The sequence below is a fragment of the Myripristis murdjan genome, chromosome 23 (assembly GCF_902150065.1).
Source record: "Myripristis murdjan chromosome 23, fMyrMur1.1, whole genome shotgun sequence".
In the NCBI taxonomy this organism is placed as follows: Eukaryota; Metazoa; Chordata; class Actinopteri; order Holocentriformes; family Holocentridae; genus Myripristis; species Myripristis murdjan.
This window is the reverse complement of record NC_044002.1, coordinates 3,757,261-3,774,827: the sequence shown is the minus strand read 5'-3', so window position 1 is coordinate 3,774,827 and position 17,567 is coordinate 3,757,261. Positions and strand designations below refer to the sequence as shown.

Here is a 17,567-nt window from a genome sequence, read left to right as displayed (position 1 = left end):
ACTTAGAAAGAAGCCCAAAAAAGTTATTCTTCAGTTCGGGTCGAGAGATGAGCAGAGCGGCACAGGGTCCAAATGAGTTTCTGTAGGAACTGGATTGAAGGAAAATCCATAATATCGACCCGCCAACGTTGGCTAATGTTGCTGCTGAATTCCCAAACCAACTGGGTTGAATTGTGGAAGCTGTAACTGATGGCTACATTTAACAATAGTTTTAACCACGTGTGCAGATAAGAGACACGGTTAGTCTAAATGAACTGAATGCCAGACGTGTAACAGCATCTGTGCATATAAAGCGTAATATTAGCATGTCACAAACACTAAAAATAAAGGTTAATAGTGAGAAGTAAGAAAGATGTTGCATTTCAGGCTGTCTGTTACATCTTTTTCACTCTCTGACTAGGGTTTTTTTATGGACTCAGATCACGGATATCACTTGCAACTCTCCAAGCATGATATGGCAGCCATATGAAAGCAGAGGATGATACAATAGTAGTTACATCACTGCAAACTGGTGGGTCACAAACATTAAAGTTTCAATTCCAACCTCAAAGCACAATGCATTCAGTTGTTGCTAAGCTAATTATTTGTAACCAGGCAAGAGACCTTGCAAGAACATAATAGAACTCTATGAGGATGTGTCTAATAGTCTGCAGTATTTCAATTAGGCTCTTCTTGAAATACATGTGGTCATCTTTATAGACCAACTAATGTTTGCACTGCATCGATTTATCCATTTCACATTTCTCTGCCATTCAAATCGCTTGTGAAGCCCTTGGGTTGCAAATAGAAGATTCATTTCAGATCACTGCTTTTCTGATGATGCATCTTGTGTCATTTTCAATGTTGATTGATAGGTTTGCAGAGTACATTCATTGTTGGACTTTATTATTGTAAGCAGACTGAATTCTGTTCTGTGCTAAATTATATGTTAGCAGTAAGATTAGCACTAAGCTGGTTTTCACTCGTTAAACCTTGAAGTAAGCTGCCTATTTTACTAGGTTCCTCATGTTTTTGTGATTATGGACTAGGAATTGGTACGTGTGTATTTGTCACACAGTGGCATAGCTTTTAACAGATGCTTCAACCAGACTTTGTGGGAAGGTTGGTCATGGACCAAGGAAGAACTAGCTACTTGCCACTCCCCCTGGCCAAAACGGGGCATGGGAGTGGGTATGGCACATCACAAAATGCCTCTTAACTTCTGAAAATCATCACAAAACCTTGACCAGGTTTGTCAAGAGCCACAGAAAACCTGATTAACTTTTCAGGCCCTCCAGGCAAAAGGGGGCGTGTCTGTGGGCGTGGTCTATCACAAAAAAAGGTAACATAACTTCCCAGTGATGAGCACGACACCACACAGCTTTCACACAAGGTTTGTGGTTGGCTACGAAACAACATAGTAACATCTCACACTGATTGGACCACGCCCACTTCCTCACAGGCCACGCCCACTCTCAGCATTTCTCCAAAGCGGGCCATGTGGGGTGTCCTCTGACTCGGAAAACTCCAGGCCTGCTGCTAACATTGTTACCTACTGGATTAATCACATGATACAATTAAAGGCCATACATCTATCTATGTAGCTATAAATATATGTATTTACTGTTATACTGTATAAGGGCAGTACCCAGTTACACTGTGGGCCTATGACCAATGTAAAAAGAAGCCTCCTGGGTATTACTGCTGCTGTATTACCTCATTCCTCTGTATGCCTCTGTCAACCTTGTTGTATAAGCGCTCTCTGAATTAATCTATGATAAACCATCTTAGGACGATAGAGATCAGGCACTGTTTAGGAAGACTTAATAGCGGAGGAGATAACTACAGGAGGTGGCCTTCCTGTCCAAGTGAAAAGCTGGATTTACAGAGATAGCCCTATTTGTACTGTATTAATAATACTTCAAAGCATATCTGTATGTATAAATATGCATTGCATCCAACTATTATGTATATCTAGATCAAAGCACACACCCAGAGATTGTCTGATGGCAGCACAGAGCTATGTTGCTGCCTCAGATCTATTTCTACTCCTTGCGCATGTACTAACTTCCTTTATTAATTGCAATTTGTCTCAATCACTTGATAATAATGTGGATAATCCAAATCATCTCTGATCTGCATCTGCCCACAGTGTTTGACAATGGCTGTAATTATCCACACATAGCAGGACAATTAACCTTCAGATGAACCCCGCTAATTGAACCACGTAAACAGGCACGCGGTCACGGACATGAGCGATGCATTCCGCTGCTTGTACGCATGAACGTGCACGAACTCAGATGCACTGTGTAATGACAGGCAATGTAACAATTAAGCCAGGAGTACATACTGTATCTGTAGCTAAAAGCATCTGCATAAATAAGTGGATATTACACCACACAGGCCTTCTGTGTCATGTAATACCAAAGCAGTGCGTGACTGGACATGTACAGTCACATATCAACAGAAAATGGACAAAATAACGGAAACATCACATGAAAAAAAGCATTTAATTTGTGGATATCAGGGGGGGAGATAGTGGGACACCCCCCCCTCAGTTTTACCATGATTGTCACCCTCCAATTATTAATGTCTGGGAGCAGCTCAGCTTTACCAAAGCATATGTTGTAAATGGCTTTGGACACAAGATAATGGAACGCGTCTGCCAGTTATTTGAAATTCCATTTAATGTCTTTAAGGCATTAATGGGAGCAAATTACACAACAGCAAATTAGACAGCAGTGTTTCATTATTTGATTAACATTTGCACTTCAGATCAGGGTTCAAGGGTATTACTGGATTCCATTTTGATAATGATAATTCTCGTACAGGCACCTCTCTCAAATAAATGTGTATCTTTTGCTTTAATCTCGGTGATGAAGTGAGAAGACACTTTTTAAGCTCCTCAAATGCCCATACTGTGTCAAAGTGATTTGCTGCCCGGAGATCCAGGGTGTGTCCTCTCCCAAAAGCAAAATGAATCCTACGCCCTTGCTTTGAAGTAACTAAATCTCAATTACTAAGCCAGCTACAAAGGCCAGTCATGTTACAGTACATTGACTCATACCGCCAATTGGATACATGTGCCCATTTAAAGGTAGGCCTGGTGATTACTGCTTTTCGATGCCAGTTTTCAAAGCAACATGAGGCAACCAACTGTCAACCAAATGTCAGCGAGCGAGCGCAGAAAGGGTGGCAACGGGTGGCCGTGCTCCACATGAGCTACATCAGGGGGTTCTCAAACTTTTTCATATTCTGGACCTCCATGTGGACTTTCATTAAGCCATAGACCCACATGGTAAAGTGGTCCTATAGGGACCCTGACATGAAAAAAGGACATATTGCTAATAGTGCTAAATTGTCTAACCCTGAGAAAATTCACCTTATTTCTTTCATAAACATGGGAAAAAAGAGGATTAGTGGACTTATTGGAACATTAACAAAATTCCAGGGCATTAGTAATAAAAAAAATAGCAAAGAAACAATTACAGTAAAACCATATGTATATCATTTTACTAAGAACCTCCTGGACCCCACTTTAAAAAAAAAAAAAAAAAAAAAAAAAAAACACATGCCACAAGACATTTATGTACTTTTAGGTGTTTCAGTTGTTTTGTCCAAGTCCTATATACAGAGCACACTGAGTTCCTCTGCAGCAGGGATTACTGTGGCGTCCTTAACAAAAAGGAGGCCCTAGGCAAACCCTGTGACTCCACCTGTCTCGTCTTCATCCCAAACTCATGCATTTATTCCTCCACTTGTTCATTTCCCCTGTCTCCTTGGACGCCACTCGTGTGTTTGTTTTATTCCTGGCCTCATTGTTTGGGCTGGGCATGGCTTAGCAGTGATGAGACCGGCGCCCGAGGGCGGAGGACGGATTTGACGGAAGGACGGGCTGATTTTTTAACCTGGTTATGTAACAGATGAAAAGGATTTGGCCACAGAGGTTATTTAATCTGAGGCAATATGAGCGAAACTCACACACACATCCAAACAGAGGATTTATGGACAGGTTCATGCTATTGCCTGCACATGAGAAGCAAAAGCAGCAAAAGGATGGAAAACACATCTCTTCTAATCCACACACTCCCCTCCTCAGCTCGCACTTTTGAGAATGACTCCGGAAAGCTGGTGCTGTTAATGTGTTTTTGATTTTACATCTTGTATCATTGTCAGTCCATTAATTTGATGGTCTGTTTTTATCGTCCTCATTTGTTCCTCCCTTTCTTTCTTCTTTTTCCCATTTTAATTAATCAAATCTCAATTTAATTTGTTTTTATGCTCCAAAGTGTATAGAGTCTTTGCAGCAAAATGCACCTTAATGTGAAATTAAACGTGACTTGAAGCTTAAAACTTCGATGGCTATCCCTGCCCAAATTATTCTCTCTAACTTCCTCTGTATCCTCTCTCATTCCTTCCTCCCCCTTTACCGAGTGCTGCTCTAACCGCTGCATTTCTCACTTTTTGTCAAGACTTTATCTCCATAGACGAACAGCATGTCACTTTCAAAATGATTTGTGCTATACCATGCATCCATCATCGGGAAAAGCTGGGTAATTTTCATTGCAGCAGCAGATCTCTAATCTCGAAGCAAATGCTGTTGTTTAAATGGCAATTAAAACAGAGTTGTCAGCGGGCTAATCGAGCGATCAATCTAAAGCTCAAGCACAATAGTCACTTATCAGGTTAGGCTGAGCTGTCATGGTCAAGGATGCAAAGCTCTGTAGGGACACAGACAGCACGGGCATCACTGTGTGTGTATGAAGTTGTTAACTGTGGACTGTGAGGACAGACTTTACTTCATTCCTGACTACATGTCCGTGACGTTTCTGTTCTGAAGCCCATGGTCTGAGGCGGTTTTCTATTTAAAATTCTCTTTAAGAAACTGCTGGGATTCAAAACTGTCTTCAACTTAAGCATCAGTTCTTACAGTGCTGGACTTAAAAAAACACACTCAGAAGAATCAACTGTAACAGTAAGAGATGGCCTCCAGGGTAACTGACTCATTCAAGAGGATTCTGTACAGGGAAATGGGCTAAGGAGCGAGGATGCCACTACAATGACGTCTGGGACTCGGAAGCATATAGGACGCCATTGGAGGCGAGACATTTGTCACTCTCACTACCCTGAGATGAGCCGTGAGGAGCAGGAAGGCTGTTTTGCTGCTGATGAGAAATACTCTTCAGGAGCAAGCTCAAATGAAAGCCAGCCCTCCTTTACATGCTTGGCAGATGAAGAAGAACACACAAAGAAGATAAGATCCTCATGTTCCAAAATTTTACAAGAGAAGACAGCTTCGTAACCTTAAAAGAAAAAGGAGCAGGAGGGTTATTTTGTTGCTGATGAGAGAGACCCTTCAGCAACTAGCTCAGGTGATAGCCGGTCCTCTTTTGAATGCCTGTCAGAGGATGAAGATCACATGAAGAAGATGAGGGCCTCATGTTCCAAAATTGTAGCAGAACATGAGCTGCACACCATAAAAGTGAAGATGGGAACGCACGGGGATACGCAGACGCTGTACTTGAGACACTGCACCTGTTGTTTGTTTGCTGCAGTTGTATATTATTGTCATCTGCATTATGAATAAAAGTGAAACCTCAATATGACGTGTCTGTTGATCAAACTTTATTTGTATGGTCCAATGCAGTTATAATATGTCAGGTCAGGTAATACTGATGTGTGAGGAGTATTCTATAGATACTCAGTGACACCAGATTAAATTTTATAAAGCTGTTGTATGATTATGTATTATTGCTATGAAAATATCATTGATTATTACTGTAAGACGACAAGTCATTTGATAATGATAATGACTGAACAATAAATGTGTCTCACATGGAGTAGGTAGATCCTTGATGTCGATATTTAATAATTGATTTATGCCTTGCCTATCATGTTATGTAACATTATCAAACAGTAATGTTAGCTGTTGTCTAATGATAGATAACAGGTGATCAAATATGTTGAAATATGGCCCGATGTCCCTCTGGATCCATTGTTTTCTCAGCTGCTGACAGATTGGGGAGCGGTGAAACGATGAAGTTTTGTATATTTTAATAACATAAATGCATCAATAAATGCATATGAACCACAGTAGATATTAGACTATGAAAATGATATTACTTGTATAAGAATATTTTAAAGTACATAGTAACCCTATACTTTATATCAGCTCACATTTAATTTCAGTGACTTTCCATTAAAATAAAATTGAAAAAGGTGGTAGAAAAAATTTTATTTCATTAGTTTGTAATATTTTTGTCTTAATTCCAGGTTTTGCTGAAAAATGTATAATAATTTTATGTAAGTGTTATGTCGGTTGGAAATGTATGGAAATGAAAAATATATCTGCCACCTTCCTCGGGAAATTTCCACCAGGGGCTGACTGGTGTTCTCCACTGGCTTAAGCACTGCTGTCACCATGGTAACAGTCTGGGGGACGTCGGGGGTGGCGGGGGGGATCACTGGGGGGAGCGCATGCACACAGGTGGTTTGAGTAATCACAGACAGGTAACACATGTAAAACATGGAAGCTGACTTCCTGACACCCGGTCACTCAAACTAATCTGGTTTCCAGTGAGGTCATGACCAAATCTCAGTGCTGATTGGCCACTTCACACTTTGTTATCATTTGCAGCATCCAGCCAGTATCCAGCGAGATAGCACCACTACTGTCCTACATAACATGACAATTTCCAGATGGACGAACTACAATTCAAAACAGCATTTGAAATAAATGTAAATTTGGCTTTCTGAGACCAGCTCTGAACCTGGTATTACAAAATATGACTGTTTGATAATACAAAACATGACTTCGGAGCTGCGTGCTTACTTAGCCTGCGTTTTGTGAATGAGCGAGCGAGGGCCAAAGGTGACAGAGAGAGTTCAGATCTAACAGAGAGGTTGAACAACGTCTCATCATCAATTATTCACCAGGAGAATCTCCTCTGCCTGGCCACTGACACACCACCAGCACTTGAGGGGGAAAGGGTGGAGAGCTGTCAAGGAGAGTGCAGGTGTGTGTGTGTGTGTGAGAGAGAGAGAGTTCAATCACAATTTCACAGAGGAAATAATGTAATAAATTGAAAATTTGTCACTGTTTTAGCCAGTTCATGAACTGGCTAAAACAGTGTCTGGTGGCTCATTCCTGGAAAAAAACATCCTTTGCTGCACAGGAGCTGATGCCTGTCACACTGCTAATGTGTTCACTCGCTGGCATGAGCAGTGAAAGCCACCATGCCTCAAAATTCATCAGCAGAAAATTCAGAGAGAAAGACGTCGCGGTGCTGGACACACTGATTAACAAGTGATCTCTGGGAAGGGCAGTGCAAAAACACCACAGTAATCAGCGCCTTGCAACAAAAATGGGACACTTTTTTTTTTTTCTTTAAAAATGAGCATCTCTCAGATTACAGTATGTCACATTGCTAACTGGGTATGTTTACAGTCTGTTACTTGTTCTGCTTTGGCAGCGATAACGTCTTCATTTCATGCCAATCAAGCCCCGTTTTGAAATGAAAAATGAATAAATACCGCTTGAGCCAGACTCCTCAAATGATAGTGTGAGAGACAACGAGAGCACAGATGCTCGCAGGCCCACATGTGTGTGTGTGTGTGTGTGTCTCGGCGTGTGTGGAGGTGCAGATGGACTGTGAATGTGTATGTGGTGGTCTCCGTGGGCCCGCTCCACTGAAAGATGCTAACATTAGTGTTGACTGGTGTGAAAGGTCGCTGTCGGCATTCCTACCAGTTGCAGGGAGCAGATTGCTTCCAACACTGCTGCTCCTGTCCAGTCCATCTACCATCCATCCCATCCACATCCTCCCCATCTGGCTCTCCGATGCCACGCAATACCTCCTCGCAGTGTCAGGTAATGGCTCTCTATATCATCACTGTGGATGACTAATCCATATGTCATCAATAGGGCTTGAAATTACCTTGCAGGCTCACTAGCAAACGTGGCAAGTGGCTTTCAGAGTTACCAACCACCCGAAAATTTCACCGGAACGGAAGATTTTGATCACTGAAACAGTCAGACGGATTGCAGATAATGTAACTAAATGTGGCTCTTCACAACATTATTTCTTTTTATTTTGATTTTTTGTGGGACCTTCTTCTTATATTGTATTTTATGAATTTATTTTATTTTATTTTTGGTAATTTTCTGGATTTTTGGATAATTTTGTGTTGATTGAACGGCAACTGTCTTGTATTTTAATAAATAAAACTTGAATAAATAAAAAATTATACATAGATACAATTATGGATATAGATGTATATATGTTTATATGTTATGCAATATATTTTAAGATAATCAGCTATATTGAAATTACCTTTCAGGCTCACTAGCAAACATGGCAAGTGGCTTTCAGAGTTACCAACCACCCTAAAATTTCACCGGAACGGAAGATTTTGATCACTGAAACAGTCAGACGGATTGCAGATAATGTAACTAAATGTGGCTCTTCATAACATTATTTCTTTTTATTTTGATTTTTTGTGGGACCTTCTTCTTATATTGTATTTTATGAATTTATTTTATTTTATTTTTGGTAATTTTCTGGATTTTTGGATAATTTCGTGTTGATTGAACGACAACTGTCTTGTATTTTAATAAATAAAACTTGAATAAATAAAAAAATTATACATAGATACAATTATGGATATAGTTGTATATATGTTTATATGTTATGCAATATATTTTAAGATAATCAGCTATGATGATAAAGGTGATCAGAGTGCTACAATGCATTTTATTTGTGTTATTTGCAGCACTGCGTGTAACTCCACACAACTGTTTTGCAAGGTTTCCCATCCCAGCAACAAAGGAGTTTGTTTTGGACTTCACAGCTTATAGTGCTGGGTGGAGCGGGGGGATTGTTTGCTTTTTAAGCAGATTTCCTACGTGCAGCTTTGGCAAAACAACAATTAGCCTACAAAAAATGCTCACTTTTGTACTGCGAACGAGGAGTGTGAAATTCATTATAATATCCACTTCTAAAGATAGCCACCTGTTTAATTCTGTTAGTGGGTGCAAAACGTTGTGTTCCTTTCTCGGTCAAAAACAAGCCGGTCATGACCTGCGTGCCATTTCTCATTACTCATTCATCTTTTCTCTTTTTGTCTTTTTTTTCTACTTGAATGCCACGACTTCAGTTTTCTGTGGCCTATTCACAAAGCTTCACCTTTCTGTCATTCACTCTGATGACAATGCAGGCGCTGGGGAAAGAGAGAAATGGCGAGGAAAACTCCAGAGACATTTTTCACGCAGAAATTAGATGGGACAGCCTCACCCACCGAGGCGGCTGGTGGAAGTGGCGGCGTTACCGTCACAGCCGACTGTTAACCTTGTTTTGGCAGGATGGTGGGTGGACACATTCAGAGGGAAAATGCGGTTGTGTACGTGCATGAGTCCACCTCGGAGTGTGGGAGCTCAGTCTCTTCTCAAATCCAAAATGAGATCCCTAAAATCTAACTACAATGCACTCTAACACTATCTGTAGAACAAGCCTCCGGTGGTGCTCTTACATAAAATTTTACACATAGGCACTCCATTGTGCTGACAACAGATTGGGCTGGCTGGAGGGCCCTTCAAAACTGAAATTAAAAAGCAGGAAGGAAAGAAATCTGCAGCATTCTAATTAGATTTGGATTCTGCTGCCGTGCTCTCCCTTTTCCTCGTGTTGTACATAGTAATTGCATTTGCCGTCTAATTTGGGCAGGGGAAGTGAAGGCTGATTGTATTGCCGGGGTAATCACCATAGTGAGCCTGAGGGATGCTGGTGTCACCGTGGAAACTCCCTCAACACCCTCAGTGCTCTGTTTCCCCAAATATGCGGGAAGGAGAGCCCTCCATTGGGGGGTATTCAAATGATCCAACTTCATTTAGTAGAATTTGTTCATGTAACCACGTTTCCCCTGAGTTAGGGTTCCCTGACAGTGATTACGGACTCGATAAACCTTTGCAAAGATGGCACCGTGCTAAGATTCGGAACGTCTTCTGAGGTGAGAACTGTGGATGATGTTAGGCGGTATATTTTAACAGATAATGGCCCCCGCACACAACAGACACCGTAAAAGAGACAATGAATGAAGAGGCGGCCATTCCAACAGCTGCCATCACCTGTACTTCAGATACAGTGAGTCAGGGTTAATCCTGGGTGGTCACGAACTCATGGCATTAATCCTTCAGACTAAGGCTCTTGTGTTTAAAGCCTTCTGTGTGTAATATATGCAGGATTAGAGTGAAACCCCGAGAGTTCTCATCATACGCCATGGAGCAGCTTAAAAGGGGAATCAGATCTTAGACTATACAGCCAAATCTACCACCCCCAGCGCTTTGAGAGAGGATGGAGGGAGAGAGCGAGAAAGAAAGAGAAGGACAGTGTGACTGACTGGCAAGCAGGGCAGGGATTGAACGTGGGTCGAGAGGGAGGATGACTCTTTATCAGCCTCCGTCTCAGCAGGTGCTGGCATACCAACCTCTAAACCGACTGTGAGCTGAAGCTGCAGCGACAGCAGAGTGAATGACTGTTTCCTGGAAAGACCATTTATCTGTATAAGCTGTTGGACGCACCACCGAAAAGGGGAATGTGAAACCAAGGGCCAAGTGTAGCATGCAGTATAATTTATGCCATCATTCGTTGAATTCTCGGCGCTGAAATAAACCTCACAGCCAGAATCAGAAATCCCATCATGGTGTCCTTCCTGCTACCCTCACAGCTCTCAACAAGCAGGGAAGGTTTCCTTCATAATCAATGCAAAGTGCTGTGTTGTGTTCATCTTGCATTCAAGTGAACGCATGGTTACCGTTAAAGACTTCCAAGTTCCAAAATCTCTGTGACTCACACTTCAAAAACAAAATCGATTAGGGTTGGGAATCACTGGGTTAATTATGATACCATGATAACAATGGTAGCACGTCCCAGCTGATTCTCAAGGCAAAGAACAAATACCCCGCATACAAAAAGGTGAAAACTCAAACATCGATACTTGGCATAATTGTATCAAGAACATCTGACAAGAGGAAGAATTAGGATATATTGCATTATCGATTTAAACATTCTAAAGTTGACAGTGGTGGTGATGTCTGCCAACAGAGCTGGGCAGGTGTCATGTTCTTGCCCAATTCCATTTGTCTGTTAGCAGGATATCTCAAAAGGTTATGAATGGATTTACATAAAACTTTGACAAAAGGTTGGTCATGAAGCAAGAAAGAGGTGATTAATGTTTCACACTGACTGGCCAAAGGGGGGATATGGTGGTGGATGTGATACATTTTTGGTCAATTCAATTCTGTCTGGGACTGGCGTTTTTTTGATAATAACAGAGTGTTGGTGGAGGTATGCACTCTACTGAGGGCTTCCTAGTTTTCTAGTCTATTGATGCAGCACAATAAAATGAATGCTCAGTTACCAAGACCTAAATATTTCTCACAGTGACAAACTCCAAAAAGTAGTGTCTGACTTTAGAGTTTCAGCTCAACATTTGTTAACATTTGCATACTTAAGCCATACTTCTGCTTATTGTTGAATTTGGTCAAATTTCTCTCATCTGACAAAAGAAAATCACTTTTCCAGAGCAGCCAGAACACACACATTGGCACACCACTGACGGTGATGCAATACCATATCTTTGTTGGAGTTAGTGAGAGACTCATAGATAGTCCAGTAACTACACTGACCTCTACTCAGCCCCCATTGTGTTCCCCCAGCGTTCTTGGCACAGTGGTGCTGGAAGCTGTGAATCCTGAACTAAATGCTGTCTGTGCTCACATCCCCAGCCTTTTAACCAACATACAGAGATCAGGAGCTGTGGAGTATAGCATCAGGCTCCATTTCTTCTAACCTGCCCTGGCTCTGCCCCCGTAGACCACCTATCTCAGATAACAGCTCTCACTCTATGGATCCTATCTCTCTCTCTCTGTATTGTTTTTTTTTTTTGTTGTTCCTTTTTTCTCTTTGAGTCCCCTGTCTTGCCAGGCTCTTGTCAGCTCCACAGGCTATAGCTGGCTAATACAAAATCTCATTAAATTCCTCCTCTGTAATTCATAAAGCCAGCAAGCTTCCCTGTGTGTCTGTGAACATGTGCACAATATGTATATATGCACATGTATGAGTGTTTGCATGCTTTTCCAGATCTGTTTGTAGAATTAATTCATTGTCTGCATATTGTGATTAACATGTTCACAAATTTGCTATGTAGCCCACTGTTTGTACAATATGCCCTTTCTGGCCAGTGCAGGGAGAAGACGGCATTTCTGATGCTATACCACATGGGAGAGCAATACACAGCAATGGCTTAATTGCTTCGGGGAAAAGGCTAAACTGCAGGGGTAAAGAGACTTTGATGGAAGCGGCGTTCTTTTAAGATGCAAATGAGGTGTTGTCAACGATTCCTGTTTCATTTGAGAGACTGGTTGTTTGAAGTTAGCCCGGCAGAATGGACCAAGCCCAGACACAGGTGGCTGAACTCCAAAGGCGAGGTTATGATAAGTGATTCCAATGACAATTTTAAGTCCATTCTATCAGAAAAAGTCAGATCCAACTGGATTTTTTTCCGATGTGCTTGATTTGGGCAAAGCAGTCCAAAGGCCACCAACAGTGATGGCAACAGGCAACAAAACTTGAGCACACGAAACGGGAGAAAACCCCCCCCAAAAAACAAGTAATCCAGAAGTCACTTTTACAACAGTGAATGACAGAATCAGGTAGTATTTGATCCTCTGTTTTCATCTTTGTGCTGTCAGATAGCATGAACAGCTACCTGAGGGGTCAGGAAGTAGTCCATCATTGAGTCTGAGTTGCCCTCATCAGGCAACGTGAACACTCTAATAGTCTGACACAGGCTTGAGACCCTATTCTCTCCAAGACAGGACCAATTAACAGCGTCATGTGTGATGCCTGAGACACTGCTGCTTGAACCTTGAGGACTGTTTGGCCTGTTTGTGGTGCTCTCTTGGGACAATCAGTTTCAATTTATGGACATCGGAGATCAATTTAAAAACACACCATTCACCAAAGGTTCACCAAGTTTGACCCAGCAGTGTCCAAGATATTGAGCATAGAGCTAAAGGCGCTGTGGGCTTGGTGGTGGTGCTGTGGCGGATCAATCAATTTCACATTCAAAATACCAGACCCCAGTGTCAAAATCTATCATTTCCCCATGGTTCATTCAAAACAGGCAGCAGAGGCTCACAAATCACGTGTGGAAGACAGGCGGATGATCAGAGCCCAGTCCACAGTGCCTTCCCCAATCTTTGATTGTGGGGGACATTAAGTCCTAAGAACCTTTTTATAGTGATGAGGTCAAGTCACAAGTCCATAACTTTGGTTTCTAGTTCACAAACAAGTCACAATGTATTATTTACCAAATATACCAGTGATCAGAGGCATTGTTCTCCCTTGCAGGTCATATTACATCAAGTTCAAAGAGATGACAAATGTTAGAAAATTTGGTAGATGCATGTCTAGGACGTGCTAGAAAGGATACAGATTTCAGAAACTAATTTCAATTAGCTCTATATTCTGAATGGCTTCTGATGGCATTGGTCAAAACCAACCATTGAAGTCATACAATTTCAAAGTAAGCCTTTCCCATTTGGCAATGGGCGAGGGGGCAAAACAAATCTGAACCCAGGCCCTGTAACTTTCACCAAGCATGATAGACCTGTCTGTCCTCTTTGGTGTAATTCTGGATGTTTGGGGGCCACGTCCTCTCTTTGGCTCAGATTGCATTCTCATTCCCGATGAGCTGCACCACTGCTCACTTTGAAGAGCACAGCATTTATCCAACATGCTACCGGACAACAGTCCGAGCCAGTGTGCCAGCCTATGCCATTCTGCATTGTCCCATACCACAGAAACAATAACAGTGGCTTTTAATCACATTGCTATCAGTGTTCCACAGGCCAGCAGACCATGCAACGGCAGTCACTTCTGCATTCCATCCTCAGTATTATCTTCAATATTTTCTTTTTTGTTGCATTATCTTCAATATGCCCTATTTGTTTTGTTTGTTTCATTCTTATCTATATCCCATTCTTCACCACTGCAATGACCCAATTTCCCCGCAGGGATCATTGAAGTTTCATCTTATGTTATCTTATCTCACCAAGCATAATGGTGGTAAGCTGTATTTGTGTGTGTGTGTGTGTTTGTATGAAAGCGATACTGAGCACGCTTGCTTGTGCCAGTTTACTAAACTGAGCAGAAGAAAGTGTGTCTATGATATGTGTGTGTGCGTGTGTGTGTGTGTGTGTTTGTGTGTGTGTGTGGCCGAGCGATATACTGTGGTGTATGTTTTGAGTGTGAATTATCCTCCCTAGCCAGAAGCCCGTCACACACAGTTAGGCCCGGAGTGCTCATTTGTCTGTGTGTGTGAGATACTGGATAGGGGATACAGCGAGGACATGGAGAAGCTTAACCTCCCTGGATCTAGTTCAGAAAACTGAGAAAGACAAGAAGAAAAGGAGGAGGAGGAGGAGGAGGAGGAGGAGGAGGAAGTCTGAGTCTTTGCTCTAACAGAGTGTGGGTGAAACGAGAACGTGCTGTCATCTTGAGGAAGCTCTATTGGCATCACACATACAACCTGAATGAAGGGTTTTCTAAGCAGATGTTTAGGCTGACATATGGCAGATGTTGTTCAGTCCCTGAGCTGAGTGCAGTTTACATCTTGTTTGCTAAATAATATAATATGATGATATAATTTGTACATGTCAGAACCTTTTTATAGCTCATCATAGCGCAGCACTTCTCAGTCAGGTGCCAACAACGCACAAGAGCCTGCAAGTTTTCATTCCAATCCAGCACTTGGTACCGATATCCACGATTCGATTCCAGTTCACAAGGTCCCAGTTTGATAACAAATTCAGTTCAGTGCCACATCACTTCAGTTAGGGATCCTTCAGTTACCATACCGGTTTTTCAGCTGACATATGGCTTTGCTTTAGTTCAACTGCTCTTAACCACCATCATTTTTAAATCCAAACTGCACCGAGACATTTGAAGCTTGGTGAAAGACTTGAACATGGAGACTATCTCTGCTTTTGAAGTCACAAGCACTGATTCCCACTTTCCTTTTAACTCCATCAGCCTTCAACCAATCACAACTTGACACAATCCCTATTAAATCAATCATCTGTAAGCAGTTGATCGATAAAAATGTTCTGTCGCTCTGTTAGTGCTGCTGTATGTTTGGTTTGGCCCTTCTCCAGTCAAATCCTTATATCACAAGTGATCTTCACTAGAATATGTCCCAGCATCGAGTTCTCTAGACTTCTAGTCTTTAATAGTTTATAATCTGAGCCAGGAACTTGGTGTAATAATTTGTGAACTATGCAGTAGATGACTGTATTTTTGCATGTAATGCAATCTTGGATTACATGTCACGTTTTTGCTGTATTATTAAGCCGGTTGGCTTTCTGATCTGCTGTATTTATGCATATAAGGAGGTATTGTTACCATTTTCAAATTATAATAACATGTGTGTGTTGTGTGTGAGAGTAGCCTAAAACGGTGAACCTGGTTGTTCTTGTGCACACTATGAGATAGAACCCTGACAGTGCCTCTGACCACCACCACCCGGCGTGTCTGGGGAAATTTCTACATATACAGAGAGGCACATGGAATCACCTCTAATGATAATCTAATTCCTGCCAGGGTCTAAGTGCAAAAGATTAATTTTCCTCATATTTACTCTAATAAATATAAAGCCTCCTTCACGGCTCATTCTCTTTTATTTTTTTTTTTCTCATTTAATTTCCCTGACTGAGCTGCCTTTAGGCTCGATGGTGCTGGCCTCAGGGGGGAGCACCTGCTATTTTTCATCATAATTTGTTCCAAACATGTAATTTGGTCATCTGAGTTTTATTCAGCTAGTAGTTTGGCAGATGACGGGAATATTGCCAGAGATTTCTACTGGCAAAGTCTTTATTATCCCACTGGAAAAAAAAAGGCAGAGATTAAAAGATCGATCTTGAGATTTTGAGAATCGATACTTATTCAAATGCGGGTAGCAATTCATCGGAGAATCGGTATTGTATCCAGGTCTACTGATCAGATCCTCTCTAGTTGAAGGTGTACTGATGCATGAAATCAGCCGCTGTAGTGCTCGGCTGGAACGAAAAGCTGCCGGCTCTTGGGAGACGACAGCACGATTGTGCACCTCTGGCGTAGTGTAAAACACAGGGATAAGTAAACACAGTAAAGCGAAAGTGAAACTTTCCTTCTGCTCAGTCTTCCTTTCCACCTCTCTCCCTCGTCCTCTCTGCTCTCGCTCCTCATTGAGTGATAATACTGTCGAGCAGCAGTCCATCTCTCCTGGGCCAGAATTAATATTTAACAAATGTTCGACAGACGGTGGAGGAACAAGGAGTTCAGTCAGGAGAGTGAGAGAGAGAAAGAGAGCAAACCCACTCTCCACCATACCCGCCTCCCTCCTCCCCCCTGCACCACTCCAAACTTTCAGTCAATGCAGACTGAAGCCTAGTGCTACACCTGAGACACAGTCTGCCTCTACTTCTGCCTGTTTACTTCTTTGTCTCTCTAGTGTTCTCTCTGTCTTACGCGGGAAGAGAAAGAAAAACACTCCAAAGCCACCGTGCTCGCCCCCTGAGCACATGAGCTGTGACAGTAAGTAAACATTTGAGCTCCAACAACAGATGAAAACAGGTTTTCTACCTCTGCGGCGGAAGCTGCAAGCACTGCCGCGTGTGTTTGCTTGCCTGTAACTGCTTGCCAGTGATGGTGTCAGTGTTAATTGGTGCTACATGTGCAGAGTTACTGTCAAACTCCACTTAGCGCTTTGTCTTGTGTCGCCGCCGGCGTGCCGTCGATGTTTTCTGTTGATTTGAAAGAGCAGCAGAGTGGAAAAGCGTCTGGACAGTGATCATCAATATGCAAACCGCTTAGGCTTGTAAGTAATACAACAAGCGCATGAGAAGAAAAGCTGAACCAAAGCAAACTACAACCAAATCTTGGTATAATAGGTTACAATTATCTTCTTCTAAGTTGCAAATGCATGCCTGTAGACCTTTTCTAATAAAAAAAAATCACAGCCTTTTTGGATTGCCATTGATTTCAGTACCCCAATGTGAGTCAGTACATTGGAGGACAACCAATACCAGCTTTATTTCTCATTATTTCAGCGCACTATATACAGATGAATGCATGTCCGCCATTGACAGCTGAATCACGGTGATTGTTGAGCCAGGATGTTCATTCGCTACAATGCAAATGCAACATTTCATAGATTATACAGACAATGGAGGAAACTGGCAGAGCGACGAGACACTCAGCAGGCAAAGACACATCAGAAACAGGGATAACTGAGCAGCCAGAGTGCTTTGCAAGAGATACAACTTTTAATGGGTATAATCCCCACAAAAACACAGAGCAAAACCATAGGCTTAAGCACACAGGTATGCAACATGTTTTGACAAGGTGTATGTTAACGTAAATTCACATTTCTTTTAGGCATTGATGGTGTTTGACAATTCATGGCTCTTGCAGTCAAAGTGGCTTGAACTCTTCCCATTGTAAAGCAACACTGTTCTTTTCCTGCATTTCCTGCGGAACAGCGAGCCAGCC

At 42.0% G+C, this 17,567-nt stretch overlaps 1 protein-coding gene across 4 annotated transcripts in view; it reads right to left on the bottom strand.

The window, feature by feature from the left end:
* kcnd2 (potassium voltage-gated channel, Shal-related subfamily, member 2) overlaps positions 1 to 17,567 on the bottom strand; it is a 162,099-nt gene that overhangs the window by 72,218 nt on the left and 72,314 nt on the right. The gene's annotated exons all lie outside the window — the stretch shown is intronic.